Below are 17,630 nucleotides of genomic sequence, written 5' to 3' on the forward strand. Positions count from 1 at the left end.
AAGAAGCATTTGGGTTTTCCTGCGAATGTTTCTATCTCTTTGCCAGATCTGATAGGCCTTCCTTTTCTTGCCAATAATGCGTTCAATCTCACTGTCGTTCCCATCAAACATTCTTGTCGGTCCTCTAAACGTCCTAGGCAACGAGACGTCGCACTGACAAGTTGGGTGCTGCTTGGGTGCGCGCGTTTCGGGGAGGGTGTCGAGCGCACAGCTCTAACACCGTCCAGGCTCCATCATCGCCGGGGAGGCGTCGGCTATTGGGAGCATTACGGTAGCGCTCTCTCCGTGCCGGGCGAAGGCGGGGCTTCCGACGTGGCAGCCGCTCAATCGGAGCGCAGAACGCCGAGGGCCTCCGCCAAAGGGGCGGGGGAAGCGCAGCTCCGGCTGGAAACGCCAAGGCTGTTCTAGAAAGCGCGGCGCGGGAAGCGGCGTGTTCCCGGGCGAGGCGCGGAAGGTGCGCCCCGCGGGCAGGGCAGGGTTGGCGCGCGCCTCGGGCGACCCCTTCCCCGCGGCCGCGGCGCCTTCAGCCGGCCGCTCCCTTGCCTCTGGCGCGCCCGGGGGCGCTTGCTCTCCGGCTGCTGTGCCCTCCCGCTGCCCCTTGCCCACCTCTGCCTCCCGCTGGGCTCTTCCTCACCTCTCCGCCTTCCCTCCGTGGGGCTCGCCCCCCGCCTCCTTCCGTGCCTCCCTCCCTCCCCGCCCGCTGCTGCAGCCTGGAGGCGACGGCGCACCTGCATGGCTCCCGCTTGACCCAGCATGGCTTCTCGCGGGCCCCCGCGACGGCGACAGCCGAAGCCGCCGGCCGAGGAGGCGAGACGCGGGTGGAAAAGCGGCCGGGGATGACTTCATCTCTGGGACGAGCGGCGGCAGGGGAGGTTTCCGCGCCGTAATAAACTCCTGCCTAACTTGGTTTTCAGGCTCCCGAGGCAAGAAGTGCGACGGACGAGGCGGGCGCTGCCAACTTGTCAACACAGCGGCTGCGGCAGGTAAATCCGCTCCCTGGTTTGTACCGCTAGCGGGGAGTTATTTGGAGCAGTGTGACTTTCCACCCCCCCCCCAAACCCCCGTGGGCGATTTCCTACCTGAGGAATGTCTGTGGGAAACTTTGAGCTCAGGTCAGCAGCAGCAGCAGCAATGGGGATTTGCAATCCGTACAGCAAGAGAAAGCTCTTGGCAGCATCCTCTGCATTTCGGAAGGGAAGGGAGTAATGTAAATATAAGGCGACCCTCAGGTGCTTACCTGGTGCATAGACTAGCTACCTATGGAGTTGGAAGCAGTGGCGTAGCGTGGGTTCTCAGCACCCGGGGCAAGGCAAGTAATTTGCCCCCCCTAACCCGTGGATTTTAGCACTCTAGTCTCTTCCGCGCCCCCCCAGATGTTGCGCCAGGTGCGGCAGCCCCCCCCTGCACCCCCTCGCTACGCCACTGCTCCCACCACAAGTCTTCAGGACAGCCATCCGAAGGCTGGCGCGGGGAGAAGGTCTCTCCGACCCACCGCCAGGCTTCGGAGCAGCCTTCTGAAGGCTAGCGGTGGGGCGGAGAGCCCTCCTCCCGCCGCCAGGCTTCGGAGCAGCCTTCCGAAGCCTGGCGGTGGGGCGGAGAGCCCTCCTCCCGCCACCCGCCTTCGGAGCATCCTTCCGAAGCCTGGCGGCGGGAGGAGGTCTCTCTGCCCCACCGCCAGGCTTCGGAGGAGGTCCGAGGACAGTGGGGAAGACGCGCTGCGCTTCCCCGCTGTCCCGGAGATTTCCCTATGGACTTTTGTCTTGCGAAGGGCCGGCCAAACACGCCCCCCCCCAATGTTGCGCCCGGTGCGGCCGGCACCCCTGGCACCCCTCACGCTACGCCACTGGTTGGAAGGGGCCACGATGGCCATCTAGCCCAACCCTCTGCCATGCAGAAATCTCTTTGCTCGATGTGGGGCTGGAACCCGCAACCTTGAGATTAAAAGTCTCATGCTCCTACTGACTGAGCTATCCCTGTTTTTTCCAATATACGCAAATGGTTGTGTGCATAAGCTGGGAAGGTGGACTTCTTACAACACAAAAAAACCCTGGAATGTCTCCTGTGGGGATTTCTAGAGGGGCAGCCCTCTTAGTCTTGTGGCACCTTAAAAACCAGACTTCATCTGACACATGTATCCAGAGTTGTGTACATGCATGTTTTGGGGAGGGGGGTTGTGAACAGTGGGGTTGGAAGGAAAGGAGATGTGTTTTATTTTCAGAGAGGAGGAAGAGGGTATTGAGTGGCTCTGGAAAATAATGCAAACCATCCTCTGACAGTGTCAGTGGTAGATGGATTGAAGCAGGAAAGCTCCATTCTGTTTGTTTGTTTGTTTGTGGGTGGGTGGGTTGGTGGTGCTAGGGAGCCCCTGGAGAGGCAGGAGAGCTCCCACTTCTCAAGGATATCTGAGTTCAAGAGGCAATGTGGAGTAGGAACCTCTTGCACCTTTCCCTTGCAAAGCAGTTTTTGGCCGGAGAAAATATGAGAGGGGTCTTATGAAAAGTATGGCAGATTGATCATATGCTGCTCAGAAAAGGAGGAATTGAGGGTAGTGATTTCTTGGTGATAGTCCTTCCCATCTGCCAGTTTCTCTACCTCCATAGAGTGCTACGGATAGCCTGATGCTCATTACTCTCCCTCTCCCAATGACTTTGATTTGACCCACCTTAATCTGTATAACTTGCACTTTTAAGAGTGATATATAAAGTTTTCTGCATAACTGTTTGGAGTGGCTCTTTGAACATTGCAGCGCTTGTTGTTGTTGCTGTTGTTGTTGTTATATTTATTTATACCCCACCTTCTTCCCTGACAGGGACTTCAGGCGGGTTACAGATAAAAATAGGACAACTAAAACTTTTTTGAAAAACCAATTATTTTTTAAAAATATTAATCAATGTAAGCTATGCGTTGGAACTTCCCTGCTATATTGATTTAGACAGCCTGCTAAGAACTTATTTATTTCAGCAATAATTTAGTTATGTATACTTGCTTTTATTGATAAATCATGTATGCTGTGTGGAGACCTTTTGGTTATGTGGTTGATACATTTTACAAAATAAAAAAATTAAAAAGCTTATCAGAGATTCAACAAGCAATTCTTCTTGCACTGTTAAAGCCACAGTTGTGTTGTTTTCCTTCTTAGTTCTCAAGAGCTTTGGAGAAAAGGGATTTTTACATTCGGATTTTACACAAGTCCTCTGGTGGTAGAGGAAAGGCATTTTCTGGATTTCTCCCATATAAGGTCACATAAGGCCACCCTCACACACCAAGCTCGTTTACATAAGACTTTCCTAGTCTCTGGAAGTGGAGAAATGTGGATCATCTCATGGATCATCACTTTACATCCAGGGTAGCCAACAAAGCTCTCCAGATGTTCAGCTCCCATCATACCCCAGAAACCATGGCCCAATAGGCAGGAGCAATGGGAGTTGCAGGCCTACAGCAACTGACAAAACATTGGTTAACTGTGCTTTACATGACATGGGTACATGAAATAGCACTGGCCAATTCTGGTATTTTTGTGCCCAGGCTATGCAAATAAAAGCTATGCACAGAAAATAGCATCAGGGAGATTTGGAAAGTGACAAATCCATTGTTATACATATGTTCACTTTTCCTAGCTCATTGCAGTCTCTTCAAAACCTGCAAGCCTCTTTGACCAAAACCATGGTGGGATAAAAAGAATGGATGTGTGTAGCGTGTATAAGAATATAAATATAATAGTTCCATCAAGGCTCTGAAATATTATTATTGGTAGTGTCTTCAGGATACTGAATGTAGGTACCACTTTCCTTTGATTAGGGTGCATGCAATCTTGCAGATGGTTTATAAGAGCACCCTTAAATTAGCATGAAAAAGTCCACACAAAGTTGAGACAAAATGCAACAATTATAACAGTAATTTGCCATGGGCCCTAGTAGTTCCCAAAGGAAGTGGTGGCTGCTGCTTCTGATTCCAGCGGGATGCCTTTCTACACTACATGATCTCATTTAACCACAGTCTGTAATTCATGATTCATGAGTGCTGTGGTTTACGTTATCCAAGAAGCCAAATGAGATTGGGGACACTTTTCAGTCCTACTGATTTCAGTGGGAACAGTTAAGCAACTTCTCAGGAAGCAGAATTGGTCACCAGTTCTTTATAGCCTACTTCCACTGGAAGTTCTGAAATTCAAGGTAATGGGTTTCTTTTACCACATCTACCATAATGTCATTTTTCTTTCTTTGGTAGTTCATATTTGTATACTCTGGTGGTATCCAACAAAGTTGTTTGCTGTTAGGAGATACATTAGCTGAGGTCGGGGATGGGTTCTCTCTGTTACAGCATTTGCTCCATTGGGTGTACACCTAGGAGTAGCTGCGATATGTAGGACTGAGTTAGCCTTCAGCTAACTTGTAAGTGTGCTTTTGAGAATAAGGAGTTAATTCTTCACTCCAGACAGAGGCAGTGCCTGATTCAAGGTCATCCCAGTGAGCTTTGTGGCCAAATAGGGATTTGAAGCGTGGTCTCCCAGGTCCTAGTCCAACAGTCTTTCTCATTATCCCACACTGGCTTTCATACAAGTTCCATTAGCACAAAGACTTCTGGCTGCACAACGGAATTGCTCCCGCATAGCTCCCTGTGAGTCTCCCAAATGCCCCTGGACCTGTTCTGGATAGTGCCCCCCCCCCAATCCACTGGAGCAGATTCAGGGAGGGCACCAGGGAGACATGGAAAGAAGAGAGAAGAGAAGTTCCATTGTACAAACTGAAATCATTTGTGCTAATGTAACTACTTCATGGTGTTGGGTTATTTATAGTTTCAAACTATAAAGTTGAAGTTCTGCTTTAACCAAATATGAAAGTGAACTTGTTTTCCACTAGCAAACAAATATTCAGATTCAATGTATACTTCTTCCTCATTATTTTTCCACTTTCCCCCTTCATTTCTTCCTCTTTTAAATCCTGATTCCTCATCACCTCTGTTTGTCTTTGTCCATTTGATATCTAAAGCACACACACACACACACAAAACCCCAGTGGATATCTTTCCTACCTCCTTATTCCATTTGGTAGTGTGTCATATGTAAGACATATATTTTTCCATGTTCCTTTCGATTTTAGGGACACAGAACAGGGCTAGCTAAGAGCATTGCTTTGTGCCCTACCACTGCTTAATATTAGACAGTTCGTGAAAGAGGATCCCTGGGTCCCTGCAATAGTCAGCCTGCAATTATGTAGAAATGTTGTGGAATTCTTAGAGCACAGAGCTGGCTTTATATGCAGTTGCCTCATCCATCAAAATTACATATAACTTCCTTGGCACAGTACAGATGACCTGGCTGCGGCTTGCGCCAGATGCATTAAATTTGCATGAGTGCCCTAGTGCACCATGTTTAGTATGGAGTTTCTGGGATAGAAAACATGCACACACCCCACATTTCTATCTTCTAACAGCTCCACGTACAGCGAAAGGGCATGCATTCTGCTTAACAGAATGAAAACGAGTAGCACTTTTTCACTGTTTGGGTGGCAGTGGGAACTTCTACCATCTCCTCTACCCCCGTCCCCCTTTTACTGATTTGGAAGAAAACAGAAATCCCATCCAAGTCATTGACATATAGTGGTCTCTTACATCAGTGGACTCTCTCGTCTGTTTTGCAGCTACATTAGGAAGAGACGAGTTGGTTGTGTGGAAGAATTGCCAATAATTTTCAGGAGGTAATTCTTCAAGCAGATTCTGCTAAACGAATTATAGGTAACCACAGCGGTTATTTGACCAGCAGGGAGCCATATCTTAAGTTGACAAAAATGATACTAATGCGCAGTGTGCCTGTAGTGTTTCCCCCCTTGGGTGTTTTACACGCTACATTGCAGTCTGGTCCTATGTGTGTTCATTTGTAAAATAGGCCAGTACTGCTGCAGTATAGCCATAATATACGTAGATGGTAAATTGAAGGTACAAGATAGTGGCCTGTCTCAGACCACCCCTGAGTTCATAGCTAAGCAGAGCTCTGAATCAGAAATAGCCAGCACATAATCCTAACCACACAGTACTGCGCTAGTTGTCTCTGTAATGGGTAAAAGCTTAAGGGCAGTTTATGGAGCTGCATGATTTTTGTTTATTTACCTGTTCAATCTCTCTGATATGTGCCGCTTGTGTGAGTGGGAGGAGTGTTTGCGTAAATGGGTACAGTTTTATACATCCATTTAAGCTTAATGATTCAATCGAGTCTATTGCTTTCCTGCTGCTTGGAAGTAGTGCCAGTTCAATGACTGAATGTAATCAACATGAGTCATGCTTAAAGGACATTTCATATATTACTCTTTTGAGGTTTTCCATATGCTTAAAAACCATTAATTTGTAGCCACAGAATGTAGAGTTATGCATTTCAGAGCCATAGCTAGAAATCATCACCAAGGATTAATGACTAACCCCTGCAGGTTTTATAATATTTAAAAAGAATATGAAGAAAATCTGATCATTCTTGTCCCTGCTAGAAAATGTAAACTCTTGCCAGTGTCAATAGGTTGAGACAAAAATCTGAGCATTGGCAGAGTTTACATTCTCTTGCAAGGACTAGAGTGATAATCAGAGGGATATAATTTTATATATGTGTTAACATCTAATTTATTATTTTTATATCCTACATTTCCTCCAAGGATCTCAAGGTGTCATCCAGGGTTCTCTTCATCTCCATGTTATCCTCACAACAACCCTTTGAGGTAGGTTAGGCTGAGAAACAGTGATAGGACCAAGGTCACCCAGTGATCTTAGTGGCACAGTGGGGATTTGAACCCATCTCTCCCAGGTCCTGGAGCCTGACACTCTCGCTGGCACTCCTCCTACCTATCTGTCCCTATAAAGAGGCACATAGACATAAATATATGAGCCATTATAGGGCCGGGATAGAGCGGTTGTTTCTGTGGAAGCAGACCTGCTTTCTAACCACTGAAAACTGCCTGGTTTTGTGGACCTTAAACTCCGTTCATCAAGCAGATTCCCATCACCTTAAGTTCTAGTAATTGGACCATAGACTCATTTTAGGTTCGATGCAGTTGTCCCTTTGCAGTGGCACAGAGCCACATATGTCTAGGAATCTAGTCTAACTTGAGCATGTATAACCAAAAAGCACAGAACTACAATGTTCAAACAATGCTGTCTCACTCAGGACTGGCAGGGAATCAAGCAACAGAACAACATAAGACGTAGGAGCCAACCAACTTTGTAGGACTAGATAGAATCCCATTAGTCCTTTTTCTGTCCTGATTGGCAGTTGCAGAGAATATTTTTGCCATCTGCAGCGGTGCAGTTACTGCAGCGCAGCAGATAACAGACTTGCATAGCAATTCCTACCTCTAGCAAGTTGCTGCAGTACTGTAGTGAGTAAGATGTCTGAACCTCCTGTTGCCAGAGACCTTGGTTTAAGACATTGGTGTAGCACTCTTTAATGTGGCATGTGCTTATTACAGACTGCTGCTTGCTTCTACTTTGCCAAATGTGATTATCAAGGCCTACTTTCATAGCTGTCAACTTTTCCCTTTTCTTGTGAGGAATCCTATTCAGAATAATGGAGTTTCCTTTAAAAAAAGGGAAAAGTTGACAGCTATTTCTAGGTCTCACAGCATCAAACGAGGAAATAAGCTTGCTTCTAGATTGTACCATGTCAGGCTACAAGTCAGGGTCCTGTTACTGGATTCTTCTCCCGACGTAGAGAAAGTTGCTTTCCACAGAGAAGCACAGCTACAAAGCTGTCCCTCATTTAGTTTTCTGTGTGCAGGAAAGCGTTCGTTTTAAAAATCTCCATGTTCATTTTGAATTTGTACAATCAAGAAACAGATTAAATCTCCTCATTTGATGTTTATAAAAAAAAGGTCTATGGATAATGCTTGTAATGTTTACTCATACTGAAAAAGAATGATATATATGGAAGGATATATACAAAGGAATGTTGCCCATGGACTGAAAAGAGCTCCCCACCTTGACCGTAGGGGAGAGGAAACATTTCATAATTAAATATAGTCGTTAAGTTAAATGTTTCTGATTACTTGAGCTATGGTCTACAACACACCTAATTCCATTGGGATTTGCTTCCAAGCATTTTGGAACTGGGATTTTGGAATGATTTTCAATTTGGTCTTCATGATATATATATATTCCAAGACTGTTTTTAGATTTATCTGTCAGGATGTTACTTATTAACATTCTGGGCTTTCAGCACCAAAAGGCAGTTTTATGTCTGGTACTCTATAAGTCTTGGCTAGCTCCAGACTGGGAAGATAAAGCAGACAATTCAGAAAGCGTAGATCCATCGCTGTACTTTGCACTGGATTTAAGTGATTATTTACATCTATATACAGGGTAAGAGAAGGTTCAAACAGTGGAATTTAAAAGTGCCAGAGTACTGTGGGCTTTGGCAAAATAAAAAAAAAATTAAAAATGCTTTAGCTGTGAAATGCAGTGAAGCATGAAGGAGACTTTAGGAGCTAATCCAGATTCTGGGTATTTCCTAAGCTTACATAACACAAATCACAAGGTTACTAACATTATTGGAATAAGGACCCTACTGATTTCTGTACTAAGAAACAGCATTTGAAGCACCACGTCTTCATATGCTGTTAGGGAGAAGGAGGAAAGCCACGCCCCAAGGATTTGATTATTGTTTAGCATTTAGATGCTTTAATAATTTGCAGATGCACATTAGGCACTTGGCAAGGGAGGTGGTGATGCAGGCATGTGGAGTGGATGCATGCAAAGCTTTGAGGGGTGTAATAATGCTGAACTCCAAAGCAAGGAGCCAGCTGGAAGGCAGATATCTTTCAGGAAAACTGGGGGGGGGGGCTTAGAATGAGGGCTCTTGTATTTGATGGGTGAGCGCAGTCCTCTGGAAATGCTAGTGCGCTCCTTAAGGGTTTTTAATCAAAGCACTATGTTGGACCAGAAAAGGCTAAGAATAATACTGACCCCTGGGTTTCATATTGCTGGACACTCAGACAAATCTAGATTGTTCTGAAGACACGGAGCGGATTGGGAATGACTACAGATTCTGGAAGCTCTGTCTAGTGATTTCTGTGCGATTGGAAGGCTGCAAATGAGAAATACGATTTTAAACATTTAGAAGTACGTTCTGGAGACAGTAATTACAGGGTGAAGAACTGATGGATACTTTCCAGGGCAGATACCACAATGTAAAAGGAATAACAAAACAGTTTCTCCTTGTGTAATGCTGACTATTTCCTCTGAAAGTGCCTTGGAACTGCATCACAATTAGAGATGTTGAGCCTCAGTATTAATGAGCAAAGTTAACTCTTCTCTGAGCAGGAGACATGCTGCTGCCTGCTGTATATTACACCAGTAAGAAAGGGCCTGTGATTTAAACAAAAAAAAAGCAGCAAGTTATTCAGGCTTATGGAACTAATTTCACAGTTCTTTAGATTCTGGCTGATATAGACAAGAGTTGTTGTTTGTATTTAGCTTCCCCCCCCCCTTCAGCTTACAGAATATAATATTCTCACGCAATGATCATTTTGTCCAATGTCACACCCTCACAATTTGCGATGGGTTTGGCATTTAAATGTTGTTCCCTTTGCCTCCTTGCTTCAATATTTTTTTGTTTTGAGTCCTGTGCAGACTTACACGTAAGTCTAATTGAACACAGTGGGACTTACTTCCGTGTAAGCATACATAGGCCAAGACACTGAACTGTAGCCACGCTGTCTTAACAGAAAGGAGGCACATGTTTGGCATTTAATTGGCGTTGGCTTGTTAAAAAAAGCAAAACCCCTTTGTTTATCCCTCCCCCCACCAACAATTTAATGAAGAGTGCTGTGGGTTTCTCCTCACTGCTTCCATACGTGAAATCAAACAGGCCCAGAGGAAGGCCTGTCCTGAATCTAACCTCAAATTGTTGTTTATGTAAGAGACATGTCTTCATGGATTCAGCACAGGGTCACACCCCTGAAGCAAATACTAAGTGTCATATAGGACAAGCACTCATCTAAATTAAGATTGGTTAAACTGTGTCGAACAGCTCAAATTTAGATACACTGAGAAGCAATGCTGTATATAGATCTCCTGCTTCCCAGTATAAGTATCAGTTTTATTAAAGCAGAGGATCATTCTCACGTGCAAGTGCTTGGTTCTCTAAAACAGAAGAAATTGAACCTCAAGGGCTCAAATTATGGAGGGAAAGATGTGGCGCCCTTAAAAAAATCCACTTTGTCCCACCCCCAAATTTTTACCCATTTATGCCCCTCTCTAGATTTCTGAAATGAAGTAGCTAAGGGGGCAGATTCCCTTGGATGTTAGGGTGATCTGGCTGTGACATCTGTCACCCCACTGATCACCAGGGTTGATTTGGTTGATCTGGCTGCCTGGGCGGGTGTTCCCTCCCTCGCTCATCCCTCCCGAAGCTGCGCGCTCGGTGGAAGAGGACGACCGTCCCATATAGAAGGAGTGTACTATTCTTCGGTCAAGGGTATACGATAGCTGCCCTCCCCTGCTAGAACCTCCAAACAAGCTCAGATACGTAGGGATTCCTAACCACAAGGTTGTTCACGTAGACATGGGACGGAAGGTTAAAATGAACGATTACTTTCAGATAAGTAAGGGTCAGATTTTGCAGGCTTATGTTGGCATCCGTCTATCTTGGGAGACAATGGAGAGGTGTGCCTTTGCGGGTGAGCTCAAGCTTTTGGAAGGTTGCAGCGCTTGCTGTGGTCATACAGACTGATGTGGGAGAGACATGCAGCTGGGGCAGATGAAGACATCTTGGTTTTGCAGCTACAGGTGCATTTCAGCAACAACTACAATAGCTAAAGAAAGTGACTGATCACAGCAGCATCAGGGAGGTATACCTTATGGTGTATAGTAACGATGTTGTCACAGTCACTAACAGCACTATGTAGAAATTGGGGTAGGTGTTCAAACCTTTTGGACATGGGTTTCACAGTCCAAGTTTAACAATAGACAGAGTGTTTATTTGAGGAACATTGGAAAAACAGATTTGTAGTAAGCCCTCCCTCAACTGACAGAATTCCCATCCTCCCTCAACTGCCATCCCATGCTTCTGTCAAAAACCCCTCCTATTTCACATACCCAGCATTTCATACACCAAGTGATGTCTTCTCCCATCTCCTTGAAACACAAGCCCCAAACATGGTTCTGTATTATGTCCTTTCCTCACCCCAAACCTGTTGATCTTCACAGTCTGCAGTGGATTGTATTAAGGTCCCAGCCTGCTCTCCCACCTGTAGCCTCTCTTGAAGCAGACAAAGTACAAATCAGATTAAATGTAAAATGTATAAAAAAACCTCCCAGAGAGTGGCCATGTTTATAAGTCACAGTGAGGCATAAGCTATGATAGGCTTCTCGTGAATGAGCAAGTCTGTTCTTGGCTTGCTGATGTGGTTTGTTTAGGGATAACCACAGTTTGATGAAACAATGAACCATGGTTTGTGGATTGTTCTGCTTACGGGAGGAGCAAAGCAGGAGTGATTGGGCAGCATTGCTTAGTACACTGTTGGTTCACGGCAAGCCATAGTTAATGGCCTACTGTGGCATGCAAACACAACCAATGTTTTGTGTCCAGAACAATTTATAGACTTTTTTTAAAAAAAGTCAAACTTTTATTCTGAGCTGGATATTGATATACTGAATTTTGCTTAAGTCAGCAGGGGGTGTTTAGTTCCGGTTTGGGGAGAAAATACAAAGTTAGGTCCAGTTGTTGCTTCAGATTTGGCTTGACTTCTCTTGTTTAATAAGGTGTTGCTACCATAGACTAGATCATGCTTGTAGGCTGTAGTCTTTTGCACACTTACTTGGGAATAAACTCTTAACTCAGTGGGACTTAACTTCAGTGTATAAATGCATAAGATTGCACTGCTAATCCACTAATGAGTTTGGGAGATACTAAGAGCTGTAGAGCAACAGGTGACATTGAAGAAATAAATTCAGAACAGCCATATGGAATACATAAGACTCTTCATGGTGTTCATCTGTTTCCACAGCTGTGATATGCGGAACTGTTCAGCTTCCTTAAAATCCTGCATTTCTGAAACGTGTCATCTGTACTGGTATATTTTCTAGCTAATCATGTGTGACACGTAAGTTCTGGGCAATATATACTTAGAGAGAGAGAGTGCAAAAATGCAAGAGACCACTTCTTTTCCTGCGGCAGGAAGAAAGACGGTTGTGATTTTGACTGTTGCTTTAGGCCAGTTTGAGTTTTATTTAGAAATGTAATTTATCAGCCTCTATGTTTTTTTAAGCTAAGCAAAGTAATACAACTAGCTTGAGAAAGAGGAAATATATTTGCAACAGTTTGGATTTGTTGACTTTTATGGTTCTCAAATGTTTGCGGAACCCTTGCAGTAAAATCTTTTAAAATGATTTTTTAAAGGGGGCGGAGAGACGGGTTGATTATTTGGACAGGAAGCAAGGCAACACCAAACAGCTCGAGCTTTTAAAAACAACTGAGTCCTTGAAAAAGGTTGCTGTGGACCTCCCGATCTCCTCTGATGGGAGACGCTTTTAATACATTCATAGAATCATAGAATTGTAGAGTTGGAAGGAATCCTAAGGGTCATCTAGCCCAACCCCCTGCAATGCAGGAATCCTGGCCCAAGCTTTGCCTGGGTGGGCTCAAACCACCTTCTGGTTTACAGCCAGATGCACTGACTGGTTAGGCTGTGGCCCTAATCCAGGCTTCCTCAAACTCAGCCCTCCAGATGTTTTGAGACTACAATTCCCACCATCCCTGACCACTGGTCCTGCTAGCTAGGAATCATGGGAGTTGTATGCCAAAAACATCTGGAGGGCTGAGTTTGAGGAAGCCTGCTAATCTCACTGCAGTGTTACCCTTGCCTCTAGGCTGCAGCTCAATAGAAGAGGCTAAGGGGGGAATGAGGGAGTCACATGACAAGAGCTTGAACAGCAGTTTTCACCCAAGTATAGCAGGGCAGTATGGGCTGGGCAGTGTTGCTTACCTGAATTAACAGTGGGAGAAGGAAAGGAGGGGAAGGGGTTTCCAGGGAAATTGCTTGAGCAGTGCATTTATTCCTGATAGCTGCAGCTCAGTGGAAATCATGGAACTGCTTTATGGAACACAGTTTGAGAAACGCTGGCTTAAACTAATATGTGCTGCTGTAAAGAGCAAGATGACACAAAGGGACTTGATGGATTAACCCACAAGATTAACTGGAAAATGTTGTGATTATTATCCACTTTTGTATGCATTAGAATTGTGGCCACAGGGAGCACATGTGGAATATTAGGAATAATTGAATGCAACAACTAAATTAAATGCTGCTGTTAACATAACAAGACTAAACGTATTTTAAATAGAATGTCATTGTCCCTGTCTATACATTCTGCATTTCATTTGCCTCTAAGCTTCCTGTTTACTTTTCTTTCATATAACAATGTGGCCTCTGATCCATGAAAGTTTTTGCCCAGAGTAGCCAATTGCAATCTCACTCGTTTCGCCTTCCAAATGTGGATTTCCCCAGTCTGGGAATAATCCCATTAAGTGGTTACAAACCAGACACCTGGAGATGCAATGTAGCAGTATTTATTTTGCTGGTGGATCAGTAAACCACATCGGCTACTCCCTTTTCCACAGCCCTTAATTTCTCCTTACCTTCATTATTATTATTATTATTTATTAAAATTGTTAGTCTCTTTTTACAAAAGTAACTCAAAGCAGCTTACTGTAAACAAACATAATACATACATACATTAAAACAACCATAAAGCAAACAGGAAAAAACTTAAATACAAACCTGTTTTTAAAAGGCAGGATTTAAACCATCTCACCCACTCAAGGAGGCCTCAGATGGGTAAAAGCGGAAAGCCTGGTGAAAAATAAACACTTTACCTGGGTGCCTAAACATACGTAATGATGGCGCCAGGGGAGCCTCCCTGAGGAGAGTGCTTCACAGTCAGAGAGGCTCCACTGAAAAAGGCCTGTTCTCGTGTTTCAAACCTTCAGACCTCTTGTGGAGAGGGCACATGAAGAAGGGCCTCAGGTGACAATTGCAGGATCCAGGTAAGTCCTTGTGGTATCAGAGCATAAGGTTTTATAGGTCAAAAACCAGTAATTGGATCAGGATTTGAGTTATGTGCTCAGACTGTCTTGCCCCAGTGAACAACCTGGCTGCTGAATTCTGCACCAGCTGCATTTTCTGAACCATCTTCAAAGGCATCCCCACATATAATGCATTGCAGTAATCTAACCTAAAGGTTACCAGAGTGTAGGCAACAAAGATTAGCCTATCCCTGTGCAGAGATTTGACTCTGTGCAGGAGGGAATGTTGGCACTCTGAGTAAGAATCATGGCTACATGGTGAGTAGTGCAAGTGGCAAGCCCAAAGAGGCCCAGTGGTTTAGACCACAGCACCACCTGCGTCCCTCACCGCGATGGAGTGAGCTCCCGTTGTTCTGTCCCAAAACAGTTCAAAAGCACGCCAGTGCAAGTAGATAAATAGGTACTGCTGTGGTGGGAAGGTAAATGGCATTTCCATGCGCTCTGGTTTCTATCACAGTGTTCCGTTGCGCCAGAAGCAGTTTAGTCATGCTGGCCACATGACCCAGAAAGCTGTCTGCGGACAAACACCAGCTCCCTCGGCCTGAAGTGATATGAGCGCCACAACCCCATAGTCGCCTTTGACTGGACTTACGGTAACCTTCCAGGGGTCCCTTAACTTTTACCTTTAGTCCAAGTGGATTTCAGATCATTTGATAGGAATATGGGCTAATTTTCTACCACTCTTCAAATATTATTAAGAAATGTTTTTTTCTTGCACAGTGGTTAATTTCTGGCTTGGAAAAATATAAAAATACAAGGCAACCCTAAATCCATTGTAATTTAAGGCATTTGCCATTTTGGGACACCTGTATCTCAAAGTCAAGTTGTTGTGTGTGTCTTGGTGTTCCTGTGCCAGATCACCAGTGTTTTCTGGAATGTGAAGAAATAAAAAGGGGCAGACTTTTTGTTAGGTTTGTGTGCAATGCTCTGTGAAAGGCTAATTTCTTAACAAAGCACAGTCTGAATGAGCAGGGTGATGATACATTTTGTGAATAAGAATATAGAGGTTTGCAAAACCATAACATGCTTAGACACCCAAGTGAGTCACTAATGCAGCAGACAGGCATTTTAGCAGCTGGAAAAATAATGATACCGCAGGTGGGCTGGAGAGAATACCTATCCTCTTTTGATATCTTGGACTGTTTCTCCGGTATTAAGCTGCATACCTTTTCTTTCGTGCTGCCAGGAGCCCTGAAGAACGCCCATACATTCCTCCTGAAGTAAGACTCCCTTGCATGTTTGAGGAAGCAAATTCTTTTTGCTGTCTCAGCCAGCCAGGGGTCTCTATGCTTTCAAATTATAATGAAGCACTTGGAATTTTTCAGCATGTAAAATGATCTTCTAAATCAACCTGTCAGAACATGGCATTTTCCTTTCTGTCTTCTGGCCAACACAAGCGAAACGTATCATACAAAGGCAAAATAGTGACTTTTAATTTTCTCCTCCCCCCCCACACCTCCATCTGCTAATCCAAAACATTTATTTCTCTGCCTGACTGAACAAGTTATGTGTGTGTGTTTTTTTTTTATCATTCACACTCTTATAAAATCCCTCATAAGCTTCCCTTCCATTTTAGACTCTAGGAAAATGTGGGGACACATAAGCAGAAGTTCTACAGGCTCTCTGCACATGTATGCTCTTGCTCTTCTTCACGAAGCTATAGCCATGCTGGGATGATAAAGAGTTGTTTGCTTTTGTTTGAAGTTAAACAGCTGCACAATATGGAAAGAATATAAAATTCCATTGCCAGGTGTCTCCCTTCTTCCCAGCGAAATCCATCTTTTGTGTTTACTTTCCGCTTATTGACGCTCATAACTCTTGTGTACCATGGCAAAGCTGCAAAAGATTCAGACCACTGGATGAAGTAAATAATGTTCTTGGGCTTGGCAGGTACCCTGAACTCCGAAGCATCTGAAGCAGGCGGTGGGGAGGGGAATGAGAGCGGCGTTTGCTCGTTTTAGCTGGAAAATTCCTCCAGCGTCGCTTAGCCAAGATGTGTGTAATGTCTCCAGGAAACAAGAACAAGCACTTCAGATGGGCTGCCATGGCATAATATATCCAAATATATGTGCCTCCGGAATTCTTTTGGCTGGTTCCCCTGTTCTGTTATATCGCTTATTGTGTTATTGCCCTTGGCAGACCCCTTCATGGTACTTGTCACTCAGCTTTACAGAAGTCTCAGATTACCTGTGAATTGGTTTAGGAGCTGAAACTTCTTTCTTTTCTCTCTCTCCTAAGGGAGCTCTTGTTAAGTGGCACTGGGCAGATATTTCAGTGTGACATCATTTAGCGTTTTATGGACTAGCAAAGAGTCCATGATTATAATGGGCAGGAGGAGGCTGTAGGGAAAGGCCTGTGGATCAGCAAACAAGTGCCGGCATAGCTTAAGAGACAGCGCGCAGCTGGGGATATTTCTCTTGGTTCAAGAACTGGGACTGACAGCGCTCTTTGCTTGCCCAACAGCTGCTGGAATCCTGGTGGTGATGGGTACAAGGGGATGGGGAAGTATGTATTCCTGTGCATTTCACAGGACCATTGCCATCCCACTCCCAGGCCAGGTACATCTCAGTAAGTTTCCTTTAGTAGGGGGAAGAAGTGGTTCATGGGATCTGGGCATAGCTGTCAACTTTCAGATTTGAAAATAAGGGATCAGCAGCTGTCAGGGAACTGACATCAGAGGAAAGGGAGTTGGTAGGGCTCCCAGAGACTGGGAGAGAGTCAGCAGCCAAAGCAGGGACCAGCAGGGGGAGCGAGGGGTCTCTGGAGGAGGATCTCAGTAATGCTGAGAGAGACGCAGCAGCCCAGGCAGGAAACAGCAGGGGAGAGAAAGGGGTGAGAGACACATCCAGCGAAAATAGCGGGGAGGTGTCAGAAGCAACTGCAGGGAGACCCATGCTTCGCCGGAAGCTGCCACGTCGTGAGTCCAGGAGACGCGTTTCCGTTAAGGAACTTATTTGCTGGAAGCGCTTCCGCAGGCAGCCACTGTCAGACACTACTAGTGACTAGAGCAGACATGTCTGAGGAGCTCTGTCACACACAGAGGTTTGTGGGGCCGCACAAACTCTGAAGGGGCACAATTTTAAGCACAAGCAGCTAATCATCCCCTGACAGCAGTCTGACAGTCTTTGTACGCTGCCTGTGCAGGAGAAAGCATCATGAGCAACCCAGCCGGAACCGGAGGGGCAGGGATTGGAGCTGGTCCAAGCTTGGAAGAAAGGTATCAAGCTCTGGAGGTCCAACTTGCGCTGCAGACGGCGAGGATCGAGGAGAGAAGGGCTCAGGATGCAGACAAAAAGGGGAGAACCACTCAGTTCCCCAGAAAGGTACCAGGATTGGTGCAGAAGTTTGGGGGGGACCCCAAGGATTACCATGCCTTTAGGACAGAGATGCAATATGCCCTTAATGTGCAGTTTGATGAGTTCCCTGATGAGGAATCGCGAGTTGCTTTCGTAATTGGGCATCTTGAGAAGGGGGCGCGAGACTGGGTTCGACCCCTGATGGCAACGCACAATGATATCCTAAAGGACACTATGAAGTTCTTTCGTGCAATGGATATCATGTTTTCCAG

General features: G+C 45.3%; 1 protein-coding gene across 6 annotated transcripts in view; it reads left to right on the forward strand.

Moving 5' to 3' along the window:
• The first annotated feature begins 337 nt into the window (after window positions 1-337).
• Window positions 338-17,630, forward strand: part of P4HA2 (prolyl 4-hydroxylase subunit alpha 2) — a 52,682-nt gene continuing 35,389 nt past the window's right edge. The window contains exons 1-2 of one of the 6 annotated variants that reach the window (XM_082210980.1): window positions 338-454; window positions 915-983. The gene's annotated coding sequence lies outside the window, so the exon portion shown is untranslated. Of the gene's footprint in view, window positions 455-511; window positions 984-11,984; window positions 12,081-14,002; window positions 14,024-17,630 lie in introns of those variants that run through there. The other 5 variants (XM_082210981.1, XM_082210982.1, XM_082210978.1 and 2 more) reach the window with 5 other exon arrangements.

This window comes from Podarcis vaucheri (assembly GCF_965113315.1).
Source record: "Podarcis vaucheri genome assembly, chromosome: 2".
Classification (NCBI taxonomy): domain Eukaryota; kingdom Metazoa; phylum Chordata; class Lepidosauria; order Squamata; family Lacertidae; genus Podarcis; species Podarcis vaucheri.